The 12,707-nt window shown below is 40.6% G+C and overlaps 1 long non-coding RNA gene across 1 annotated transcript in view; it reads right to left on the reverse strand.

Annotated features, from left to right (window-relative positions):
* Positions 1-5,725: 5,725 nt before the first annotated feature.
* LOC132400259 (uncharacterized) overlaps positions 5,726-12,707 on the reverse strand; it is a 114,662-nt gene continuing 107,680 nt past the window's right edge. The window contains exon 4 of the long non-coding RNA XR_009514198.1: positions 5,726-6,318. This is a non-coding gene — a long non-coding RNA (uncharacterized LOC132400259). The remainder of the gene's footprint in view (positions 6,319-12,707) is intronic.

A 12,707-nucleotide genomic window follows, 5' to 3' on the forward strand; every position in this document is an offset into this window, starting at 1 on the left:
CAGAAAGCAAAAAGTATAACCATAAAGAGATAAAATATGAAATATGAAGGGAAACTAGCCAATAATATAAAAGAGGATGCAAGAAGTTTTTTTTTCAGGTGCACAATGAGTAAAAGAGAGATGAGAGCGGATATTGAACTGCTGGAAAATTACGCTAGGAAGGAAGTGATGGGGGACGCAGAAATGGAGTGAGCATTTCCTATTGTGGGGAAGTCTATGACCAGAAGGCACAACCTCAGAATTGAAAGACCCATTTAGAACACAGCTGAAGAAAAGTCGCTTTAGTTTTTGATTATTCAGGATGTCAAAGGTCGTGAGAAGATGGCAGGGGAATGGAGTTGATGGATATGATGGATCAGCCATGATGGACCGGCAGAGTCTACTCAGTGGGACGAATGGCCTAATTTTGCTCCTGTCTTATGGTCTTATGGTCATGCTTAAATCCCTTAATGCAGAGGCAGGTAGAATGAAATGAGAAGGAGAGAATAGGACAGAATAAGAAGTGATAGGTGGATCCCGGGGTTGATGGAGCTGGCACGGTGGGAGGGAGGGTGGAGGGAAGGTTGACAAATGATGGGCAAATAGAACCAGGTGATGAGGCGAGAGAGGACAGGAGGGATGAATAAAGAGAGAAGAAAGCTAAGTTGACAGGTGAGTGTGTGTGAGAGGAGCACGTTGGGGATGTGGGTTATGTTAAATTGGAAAATTTGATATCCATACTATTGGATTGTAAGCAAGCCAAGTGGACAATAATATATTGTTCTTCCATTTTGCATTTGGCTTCCCTATAGTGATGAACATGGCCGTGGACAGTGTAGCAATAGAAGAGAAACTCAAAACATCTTGTAACCCAAAGCTTGAAATGGCCATTGCAAAGAATGCTGGTGCACCAGATGCTCCCCAAATTGTCACTTAGTCAATGACTGGTTCACCTATGTAGCAGAGGCCCCACTGTGAACACTCCATGAAGTAGACCAGGCTGAAAGAGATGTAGGTTCTTCTAGAGGTGGTGAGTTGGGGGAGGGGGAGGATGGATGTTAAAACCTCCTTCAGTTGCAGGGGAAAGTGGCAGAGAATACAAAAGTGAGGTAGAGGGGAAGAAGGGTGAGTGAACCAGGAAGTTTGAAAGAGAGCAGACATTGTGGAAAGCAGGAAGGGGAAGGATCACATGGGAGCTGACAGGAGTGATGGAGATCGATGGGTAGAGGGTGATTGGTAGTGGGATCGCATGGGACCTGGCAGAAGTGTCAAAGAATGATGAGTAGATGCAGAGGCTGGAGGAATTGAAGGTGAGGACCAAGGGACCTTGGTTGTTCCTTTGCCCGGGGAGAGCTGATGGTTTTGGAGGCCAGAGAAATGGAGGAAATTTGTGCTAGGGCTCCATCAGCTATGAGGAAGCCCCATTTATGAAGAAAGGAAATATTTCAGAAGCTCTGCAGTAGAAAGCTTCGTCTTGAAAACTGATGCAAATCAATCCAATTTCCTTCTGTTGGAGAAGAGCCCAAAAACATTGATCACAGAGAGGTAAAAAAAACTAATGTTCTACATTTCTATGTAGATGTTCATGTGTTTGTGAATATATGTTTGAAAATGTATTTCTGTATGAACACATGGATGACTGTGTATTTGAGCATGTCCAATTAACTGTAATCTATTGGGCACCAGTGCCCTGACACATCATATATAATGGTTTGAGGCTTATATAGCAGTGCTCAGTTAATGCCGGAATGCGCTGTCAGTGCCAGGGTGGCCGGAAGCCAGTTAACTAGCAGGGTATTTCTGATTTTGATTGAACATTGTAAATGGGCGATTTAGTTTCAGCCACTTTATTAAGATGTTAAACAGTCGGGTGTGAAATTGCATTTTTTTGATATGTGACACAATTGTGCTCATTAACATAACACTTAATTAATAATGTCAATTATTCTTAACTTTAGAAATTCTGCCAAACACACCGATAGTGGCCTCGTCACTAACTGTTCTTTACTGCAAGGGCTAAAGTTCTATTGATTAAGATATTTTAAAAAGTCACTATGCATCTGGCATTAGCAATAGAACACACTGTTCTCTACTTTAAAAAAATGTTCATCCATTCTTTCAACTGTTTGAGTATGTGATGTTAATATCAAGTTGCTGAGTTGCCTGAACTTCTCTCGCTTCATTATACCAAGGATTTAAAATAAAATTAACCTCTTGAGAATTGTACTGCATAGTCAAAAATGTCGAACCAAAATTTTCAAATCTGAGTTAAGATTAAACATCATTCCAGGCATCCTCTTATTGCTTAAAGTTCCCAGTTACCTGGCGAAGCATAATAACAATTTACTCCTCAACTTGCTGTCCACTGCTTGATACTGGGTATGAAGTCACGTGATGCAATCTCAGTTTTTTAACAACCAATGCAAGGATACAATTTGGTGTCTGAAACAGGTAAACATGCATTAAAAACGAGCATAGCAAATTTTTATCAATGTTCAAAGTCCAAAGTTTTGATGACATTTCCTTTGATATGGATAATAGGATCATAATTCTCTCCTCCTGGAGAAGGTTCAGGAGCTTGAAGATTCGTACAGCCAGATTTGGGAACAGCTTCTTTCCAACTGTCATATGTCTGCTGAACGGATTCTGACCTGGATCTGGGCCATATCTTCCAAATATCCAGACCTGACTCTCGGCTTTTTTTTTGCACTACCTTATTTTCCCTTTTATATTTTCTATTTATGATTTATAATATTAAATTTTCATTATACTTACTATGGATTTGTACTCCAGAGAGCGCGAAGCACAGAAACAAATATCACTGCGATGATCGTACGCTCTAGTATCAATTGTTGGTGACAATAAAGTAAAGTAATAGCCTTTCCTTCCTCCCATTAGATGTATTCCTACTGGGAGAAGAAAACTAAAGCAATATATCTCGGTATGACTGGAGAAGGATCAGCAGAGCTCATATTTCTAGAAATGATATAATGACCTTACCTGACCAGAAAGGTAAAAATGAATTTCTACTGTTCTTAGATTTTCTGAGTATTCCTGCTGGAGAAAGTATCTCAGCATTGTATGTGGTAACTTGTATGTACTCTGATAATAAATTTTACTTTGAGCTTTTATCCTAACCGCTATGCTAACCATGCCCCTCCACCATTTAAAAAATTTAAAAATATCCTTAGTGAAGCTGTAAAATTTGACAGTGAAAAACTTCAGTCAAATCTGGGAAGGGGCACCTAGGAGATCCCATGATTCTGACCATCTTCAGGAATGGTAGCAGGTGTGACTGTTCTAACTACACAGCCGCCGGGAATTACTGGGGTTCTTGATCAGCTGAGTAAGTGGATAAGGAAATGCAAATGGAGAATAATTCATTTACATGTGAGATGTTGTATTTTGGAAAGTCAAACACAGATGGTTAAGGGTTGTTAAGAAGCTTTATGGAATGCTTGGTTTTATTAGCCGAGGCATTGAGTTTGAAAGTCAGGAAGTTATATTGCAACTTTATAAAACTCTGGTTAAGGCACATCTGGAGTATTGCATACAGTTCTGGCTGCTCCACTATAGGAAGGATGTTGATGGTTTGGAGAGGGGGCAGAAGAGGTTCGCGAGGATGTTGTCTGGTTTAGAGGGCAGGTGCTAACAGGAGAGGCTGGACAAACTTGGGTTGTTTACTCTGGAGCAGCGGAGGCTGACGGGAGATCTGATGGAGGTTATTAAGATTATGAGGGGCATAGATAGAGTGGACAGGGAGTATCTGTTTTCCAGGGTTGAAATATCTAATGTCAGAGGGTACACATTGAAGGTGAGAGATAAGATAGGTTCAAGGGTGATGTGAGGAGTAAGTTTTTTACTCAGAGTGGTGGGGGCCTGGAATTCACTGCCTGGTATGGGGGTAGAGGCTTTTAAGAGACGTTCAGAAAAGCACATGAATGTGAGGAAGATGGAGGATTATGGACATTGTGTACAAACAAGAGAAAATTTGCAGATGCAGGAAATCAAAGTAATACACACAAAATGCTGGAGATACGCAGCAGACCAGGTAACATCTGTGGAACAGAGTAAAGAGTTGACATTTTGGGCCCAGACTGAGGGGAGGCTGAGTGGAGATCAGATGGAGTGTGGGTCTCCACACGTCAACCATTTACTCTCTTCCATAGATGCTGCCTAGTCTGCTAAAGTTCCTCCAGCATTGTATATGGATATTGTGTAGGTAAGAGGGGCTAGTTTTTTAGTGTTTTTAATTTACTTTTTAGCTGGTTTAGCACAACATAGTGAGCCAAAGGGCCTGTTCTTGTGCTGTACCGTTCTATCTGACCGTCTGTCTTAATATCAGGTAGAACTTTCACAGTAAGTGGAAGAATCTTGGGGACTGCTGTAGAACAGAGGGACCTTGGAGCACAGATACATGATTCACTGAAAGTTGAGGCACATGTAGACAGGGTGGTGAAGAAAGGTCTTGAATATAAAAGTTGGGAGATTATGATGTGGTTGTTCATGACACTAGTGATGTCAGCTCTAACACTCATTTCTCAACCACCTGAATACCATAACAATCTCATTGAGAGTTTCATTTCTGTTATAATCCCTTAGCAATATCTCTAGTAATAACCTGATGTTCTCACTTCCATGGCTATTATTTCTGAAATGGAAATCTGTTTGGGTATTGCTCAAAGAACTGATTCTGTTCAACCATTAATTTGTTTACAAGCAGTGACCAATTGTGCTAATGCGGCATAAAATTAAAGAATAGAGCTCTGTTTACTGCCAGATTCAATGAAAGGAAACAAAAATATCTTGCCAGAAACTTCACGTTATTAGAGCTGTTTGTTTTGCAAGGGTATTAGCAACATTACAGATTTCAGTGAAGCTTTTCTTTTTTTTTGCTTGATTTCTGGAAATTTCTTTCATGCTGACCAATGTTGGCTCCTACTCAGTTTGCTATCAACAATCGCCAACCCCTACCCCACACAGTGACGAATGAGTGAATTTCTGTTTCTCATTTCTATGAGTGAATGATTTCTGGTCTCTGTCTCACTTAAAAAAAAACACTTAACAATTGATCTCAATAAAGTAATATCTGGAATCATTTCTATCAGCTACTAAAGAAAATATGTCAAAGAACTTGGAAATTTTTAATCAAGTACAGTATTGTACCAAATTCTTAGGCACATTTATATAGCTAGGGTGCCTAAGACTTTTGCACAGTGCTGTATTTGTCAAAGTGGACTGGAGAGCAAGTTTGTAAATCTGTTGTGAGCAAAGGCTCTTGGGAATGGGAAGGGTGGAGTGCTGTGGGAGGGGAGTGGGACAGGTGGCAGAGGAGGTGCGCCGGGGCAGGGGATGACATTGGTGCAGACATACCCATCCCTGAGACAGCAGGCAAGGTCATTTGGTTCAAAGCAACTGGTTTATTGATCAATGTCTCTCTGGTGCTTTCTGCTCTCTCCCCTCTCTTTTCCCTTTTTCCCAACCATGATTCCCCTCTCCCTGCCCCCTTCCTACTCTAAGTGCACAACAGAGACCCATATTAGAATCAGGTTTATCATCACTCACATATGTGCCCTAGCTATATACAGTATATGTGCCCAAGACTTTTGTACAGTAGTGTATACAGTATTGATAAAACAGTTCTTGATTATCAGGTTTTAATTTCTTTTACAACTTTATTGTTCTATTTTACATTAAGGTTTCCTCTCCCATTGTCAGTACAAATCTTCCAAATGGTTGTGTTTGTTCATAGCTTATACTTATCCCATCCTTTTTACACAACTGAAAAGCTTCTGTTTTTATCTACTATGGAAATACAGAATTATGTATTTTTGCAGTCTTTAATGATGAACAGCCAGAATTTCCAAGTGAGTAATTCATCTTGGTCTCTTCTTGTAAAACCAAGATGAATCATTGCAGACACCAACCTTTAACCAATTCAATTCACCATATTTTACATCAAGAAACAAGTATGAGCATCGGGCATTATAGGAGCTATGGGGTGTCCTAGTGCGGCATGGCAGTATTGTGGTTAGCAAAATGCTTTACAGCACTAGTAATCATGGTATAAATTCCAATGTTGTCTTTAAGGAGTTTGTACATTCTTCCCATGACCACATGGGCTTCCTCTGGGTGCCGCAGTTTCAAAGACGTAAGGATTAGTAAGTTGTAGGCATGCTTCGTCAGCCCCAGAAGCATGGAGTCAGTTGCGGGGTGAAGAATTACTTTGTTATGGATGATAACAAGGAGCGGGAAGCAGCACACTCATCCTCCTATTGCAGGTCTGACGGCTGACCACGGTCCTATTGTTGGGTGTTTTTCTCCTCTGGTTGTGGGAGCCTTAAAGAGAAAGCAAATACTAAGTGTGGATCAAACTTACTGTTGAATACAAATCTCAAGAGGCTGAGACAATAAAGTTGAAAGTCACAACTAATTTATTTTGAATGCAGTATTTTTTCCACAGAACAAAACTGTGAGAATACCCATGTGCTTCACAGGCCACTTTAATAGGTACTTCCTGTGCTTTATAAAGTGGACACTGAGTGTATAGTACTGTGTAAAAGTCTGAAGTACAGTACATGTTAAAAAGAACTGTGTAGCAAAGATGCTTTCAAAGACAATGGAATGAAAAGATTCTAAATATCAATACATTTACTATACAGAACAATAAACAGTAAAAACTAAATCAAATCAATATGTTGATACTGTGCTTTTAAAACTGCATCAGTAGTTTTAAGTATACTGTTGTGCAATTTCATAAGAAAATCGACTGGTAGGTTGTTCCAAGCATCTTGGAGAACTTGCCACAGTTTTTCTGTAGACTTTGGCTGCCTCACGTGCTTCTGTCACTCCAAGTAATTCCAGACAATCTCGAAGATGTTCCGGTCAGAGCTCTGTGGAGGCCGTACCATCTGAAACCATTTAAAAAAAACCTAGGATGCCTGAGACTTTCACAACGTATCAAATGTTTGTGGTGTTCGGCTGCTGTAGCCCATCTACTTCAAGCTTCAAAGTGTTTTGCATTCTGGGATTCTCTTCTGCCCACCACTGTTGTAAAGCATGTTTATTTGATTTACTGTTGCCTTTCTGTTGTTCACACCATTCTCTGTAAACTCTAGAGACTGTTGTGCATGAAAATCCCAGGAGATCAACAGTTTCTGTGATACTCAAACCAGCCAATTTGGCACCAACAACAATTCCACAGTCAGTCATTTCCATTTGATCTGAACAACTGAATCTCCTGACTATGTCTGCATGCTTTTACTCTTTGAGTTGCTGCCACATAATTGACTGATTAGATATTGATATTAATGAACAAGTATACTGGTGTACCTAATAAAATGGCCACTGAGTGCACTGTATATTTTTAAAATTGTTTAAGGTTAAGCCAGATCAACAGAATAGATAGTTGGTACATGTGACATGCATTGCTTTGGGCTGAATTTTCCCCTCAGGATGAAGCAACAAGAATGATTGAATGACTGTTGTAGCGAAGGTACGATTAATAGGTGAGATTTAAATGGTGTATCTTACCTTTGGATAATGTAAAATGTTGTCTTTATAGCCATTAATATTTTCGATAACTCAGAATTGAGCATAAACATCTAGAAACTGTTATCTGCAATACACGAAGGGTCTCGGCCCGAAATGTCGAGAGTGCTTCTCCCTATAGATGCTGCCTGGCCTGCTGCGTTCCACCAGCATTTTGTGTGTGGTTCTACAATACTCTACCGATATTGTAGGATCCGAGCCAGTAATTTTAATAATCCTAAAATTTGTCTGTTTCCCTCCTACTGAATGTCTGCCATGATTTTGTGGTAGTGCAGTTGAGCTTGTAATGGGATCATGATAATTTTCTTCATATGAAATAAATATTAGGTTTTATCAGAATATCCCATGTCTAGGATTTGGTATTCCAAAACAATAGTGTAATATTTAGTCTTCTTGTGCTCAGCAAAGAGGAGATTTTGGTGGTGTTAAAGCACATAAAGATGGATAAATCACCAGGGTCTGACCAAATATATCCTTGTGGGAAGCTCAGAAAGAAACTATGGAGGCCCTGGCAGATATACTTGCTTTGTCTTTACCCGGAGGTGAAGTTCTGTAGGACTAAAACGTAATGTTGTACAAATATTTAAGAAGGCCAGCAAGAACGAGCCAGGAAATTCAGGCCAGTGAGACTGATGTGAGTGAAGGATAAGTTATTTGAACTGATTCTGAAGGATAGGTGCCACAATGTGCACTGGCAATATCAAAACCCAAATGTGGAATAAAGGCAGACTCAGATGTAGAGACGGTGACCAGAATTTATACATGAGATCCAACAGAACTTCAATGGCTCAGCCAAGTGACACCACAAGACATAACACTCTCAAAACTAGGATCCTGCGATTAGTGCTAGTTGGGTGTTCACTTAAGTGAAACAAGAAATACAGAATCCACCAGCCTATCAAAATAAACTTAAGAAGTTTATACGTAAAACACCAAGAGACACCAAGAGACATTATAAAGAACGAGTCACTCAAGAAAAGTACAAGAAACTCTACAAAAATACAAAGGTGGCTCTTACTAAACAACAATCAAGCAATTCAAATGCTCTAGAACCTTGGAGCCCAATACTCTCTGGCATACTGCATGGGTGCAAAAAGCTCATTACAATCAATTCTATCAGCACCTGGGTGTTCAAGATTCATTAAGGATATTCAGGATGGCTTTGTGTTTAGGAAATTGTGTCTCACAAATATGACAGAATTTTCAGAAGTTACCCAAGAAGTAACTTCTAGGTTGAGGCATAGAGATAGGGAAAAGTTTGTTAGGTGTATCTAGGAGGGTTTCTTAAATCAATATGTAGAGAGTCCTAGAAGACGAGGAACTGTACTGGATCAGATGTTGGGTAATAAGCCGGGTCAGGTGAATGACCTTTCAGGGGCTGAGCAGTTAGGGAACAGTGACAAGGACTCCTTAAGTTTTAAGATAAATGTAGATAAGGATAAGGATGGACCTTGTGGTAGGGCAAATTATGAGAGCATTAGTCAGGAACTAGAGAGGGTTAATTGAGAAAAGCTGTTTTTGGGCAAGTCCATATCCAACATATGGAGGGTGTTCAAAGACCATCTGCACAGAGGACAGGACAGATATGTTCCATTCAAAAGGAAGGACCAGGATGGGAAAGTAAGAGAGCCTTGGATGTTGAGGGAGGACTTACACTTCATGAAAGTGGCTACACAATTTGATAGGGTGGTTAAGAAGGAATATGGCATGCCTGCCTTTGTTTGTCAAGGAGGTGAGTTCAAATGTCAAGAAGTTATGTTGCAAATTTATAAAACTCAAGTTTGGATGTATCTGGAGTATTGCAGACAGTTCTGGTTGCTCCATTATAGGGAGGATGTGGAGGCTTTAGAGAGGGTGCAGAAGAGATTTACCAGGACGCTGCCTTGATTAGAGGGTGTGTGCTATAATGAGAGGCTGGACAAACCTAGATTGTTTTCTCTAGAGCAGAGGAAGACAAGGAGAGATCTGATGGGGGTTTATAAGATTAAGAGAGGCATACTGTAGAGAGAGTAGATAGACAGTATCATTTTCTTGGGGTTGAAATGCCTAATACTAAAGGGCATGCACTGAAGGTGAGAGGGGCAACTGATGAGTTTGTGAAGTGTGCTGCCTGCAGTGGTGACAAACGCAGGCACATTAGGGACTTTTATGAAGTGTTTAGATAAGCATATGAATGTGAGGAAAATGCAAGGATATGGACATTGTAAAGGCAGAAGGGGCTAGTTTAGTTGGTCATCTGATTACGAATTTATTTGGTTTGGCACAACGTTCTGGGCTGACGGGCCTGCTCCTGTGCTCTACTGTCCAAGCTCTAATTGATTTGTCATCATTGTGACAATTAGAAAAGTATCATCAATGGAATGAATTTCAGAGGTAGATTGAAACATGCTGATTCTAATAGAGTGCATTTGGTGCTTCTGAACAAGAATGAAGTTTTATCAAAGATTTATTTAAGGCTTGGCAGATCTGAATGTAAGATAAGGCAAGATACATTTCATAAGAACTGAACCAGAAAATGTAAAATAAGTAATACAATTGCCTAATAGTTGAAGTATGTCTCTGTAATAATTGATCTAACTCTGGCATTCCTTAGAAGCCATGTGGTATTAGAGTCTGCTGAGTTAATCCTCTTTACCACATACTTGTTTCAACACTAATGTCAAATACTTAATTCATACCTTCACTTTAGAACAAAGAACATAGAATATTACAGCACAGTAAAAGGGCCTTTGGTCCAAAATATTGTGACAACCTTTGAGCCTCTTCTATCCCTTTTCTCCAACATAGCTCTCCATTTTTCCATCATCAATGTGCCTATCTAAGAGTTTCTTAAATACCCCTAATGTATCTGCCTTTACCATCTCCCTTAACAGGGTGTTCCACACAACCACTACTCTCTGAGTGTAAAAAAATGCCTTTCATTTTGTTCCTTTGCTTTGGCTTTGCTATTGAGAACAGTGAAACGTCTACCGTTCTACTTTCTGGGTGAAACAATGGAGCATCCAACAAACCACAACGCTTATGAAAACCTCACAGTGGCAGCAAATTTGTAATCTTATCATCAATTAGGCCAGACCCTCAATCAAAATAATAATAGTAGAAAACAATGGTTTTGGCTGCCGATTAGTGTTTGTTGGAACAGTGTTCTGTTTTCAACTGTGGATGGCATACAGAAGGCTAGAAATTGCCTTCCAATTTTTAATAACATTAAAACAACAATGTTACTAAAAGCTCCATAAAGATTGGGATCTTCAATTACAAAGTTCACTGGACAGTGCTGTTGGGGTTTCTTAAGTATCACAATGAAACTATGTTGTTCTTAGCACTGCCTGGAGTTTATATTTTATTTAGTGAAACAGCACGGTAACAAGCCCTTCTGGAGCAATGAGCCTGCACTGTCCAATTACGTCCATGTGTCCAATTAACCTACTAACCTGTATATCTTGGGAGGAAACTGGAGCACCTGTGTGGTCATGAGGAGAACATATGAACTCCTTACAGACACTGGTGGAAATTGACTCCAGTCAGCCAACACTGTGAAGTGTTATGTCATTATGTCACTGTGCCACTCAACTCTCACAGCTATGATCTCTCCAACCAGCTCTTAAAATATCAAACCACAATGCAAGCAACAGTCTTTTAACTATGGGGGATGTAAAGCAGATGCCACAGTGATGGGAAGGTGGTGGGAGAGTGATCCCAGAGAATCTGGCCGGACTAGTGAAGAACAAAACACACGGATCATCACACAAAATGCTGGAGGAACTCAGGCAGCATCTCCAGAGGGATTTCAACTGTCAATGCTTTGGGTCTGGACCCTTCATCAGGGCTGGAAAGAAAGGGTGAAGAATACAGAATAAGAAGGTGGGAGGCGAGGGAAAGAAAGAAAGGAAAACTAGTTAGATCATTATAATGCCATGTTCCCCTCCCTTCTGTAAGACAGAATGGCCATGCAGCTCTGTGAAGCATCTGAAAGTGCTTCTTGGCAGCAGACTCCAGTGCCCTACCTGGACTCACTGCCTGTGGTGCCCACCCACCTGTCTTTACATGAGGTGGAAGCAGTGAGCCTAATGCATGATCACCACACCCCCCCACATCCTGGACTCCAGGGCTACCATTTCAATGGTCTTGAACAGCTTCGTGAAGAGGCCCGACTAGCCCCCAGTAAAATCAGCGCGGCCGATGATAGATGGTACCCCCTTCCCTCTGGGTTATTAACTTCAGAATCAGAATCAGGTTTATTACCACCGGCATACGTCATGAAATTTGCTAACTTTGCAGCAGCAGTACAATGCAATAGATGATAAATATGGGAAAAAGCTGAATTACTGTAAGTATATTTATGTATATTAAATGTTAAGTTAAAATAAATAATGCAAAAACAGAAATTATGGATTCATGTCCATTTAGAAATCAGATGGCAGAGGAGGAAAGCTGTTCCTGAATCACTCAGTGTGTGTCTTCAGTCTTCTGAACCTCCTTCCTGATGGTATCAATGAGAACAGGGCATGTTCTGGGCGGTAGATGTTCTTAATGAGTGACACTGCCTTCCTGAGGCACCGTTCTTTGAAGGTGTCCTGGATATTACGGAGGCTAGTATCCTTGATGGAGCTGACTAAAGGCTGATTAATACTACGGGCTACGCCGTAGGCCTGATTTATACTTCTGTGAAGGCTCTGCACCATAGCGAGCATGCGTTGGTGGTGGGGTTTCTATGTCACTGTGTTGAGTTTCTTCGTGAGAGACGTGGATGAGGAAATGCATTTCAAACGTTTTCTCATGTTGGCGGGTAGATTTGATATTTGGTTCATCTATTTTGCATCGGTGTACAGACATGGTGGAGAAGATGCAACCGGAAATGCGTAGGAGGAAATGTGATGCTACCAAGTGGACCAATCACAGTTGTTGCAGTCTGAGTCGCCACGACAATTGAGTTAATTTTTGAGGAGGTGCATGTCACCCTACGGCATAGGGTATGCGATACCTATGATGTAGATGTGACGCAGAAGCATAAATTAGGCTTAATTTTACAACTCTTTGCAGCTTACTATGATCCTGTGCAGTAGCCCCACATACCAGACAGTGATGCAGCCTGTCAGAATGCTCTCCATGGTATATCTGTAGAAGTTTTCGAGTATTTTAGGTGACAAACCAAACCTCCTCAAACTCCTAAAAAA

Source organism: Hypanus sabinus, chromosome 10, assembly GCF_030144855.1.
Source record: "Hypanus sabinus isolate sHypSab1 chromosome 10, sHypSab1.hap1, whole genome shotgun sequence".
Taxonomy (NCBI): domain Eukaryota; kingdom Metazoa; phylum Chordata; class Chondrichthyes; order Myliobatiformes; family Dasyatidae; genus Hypanus; species Hypanus sabinus.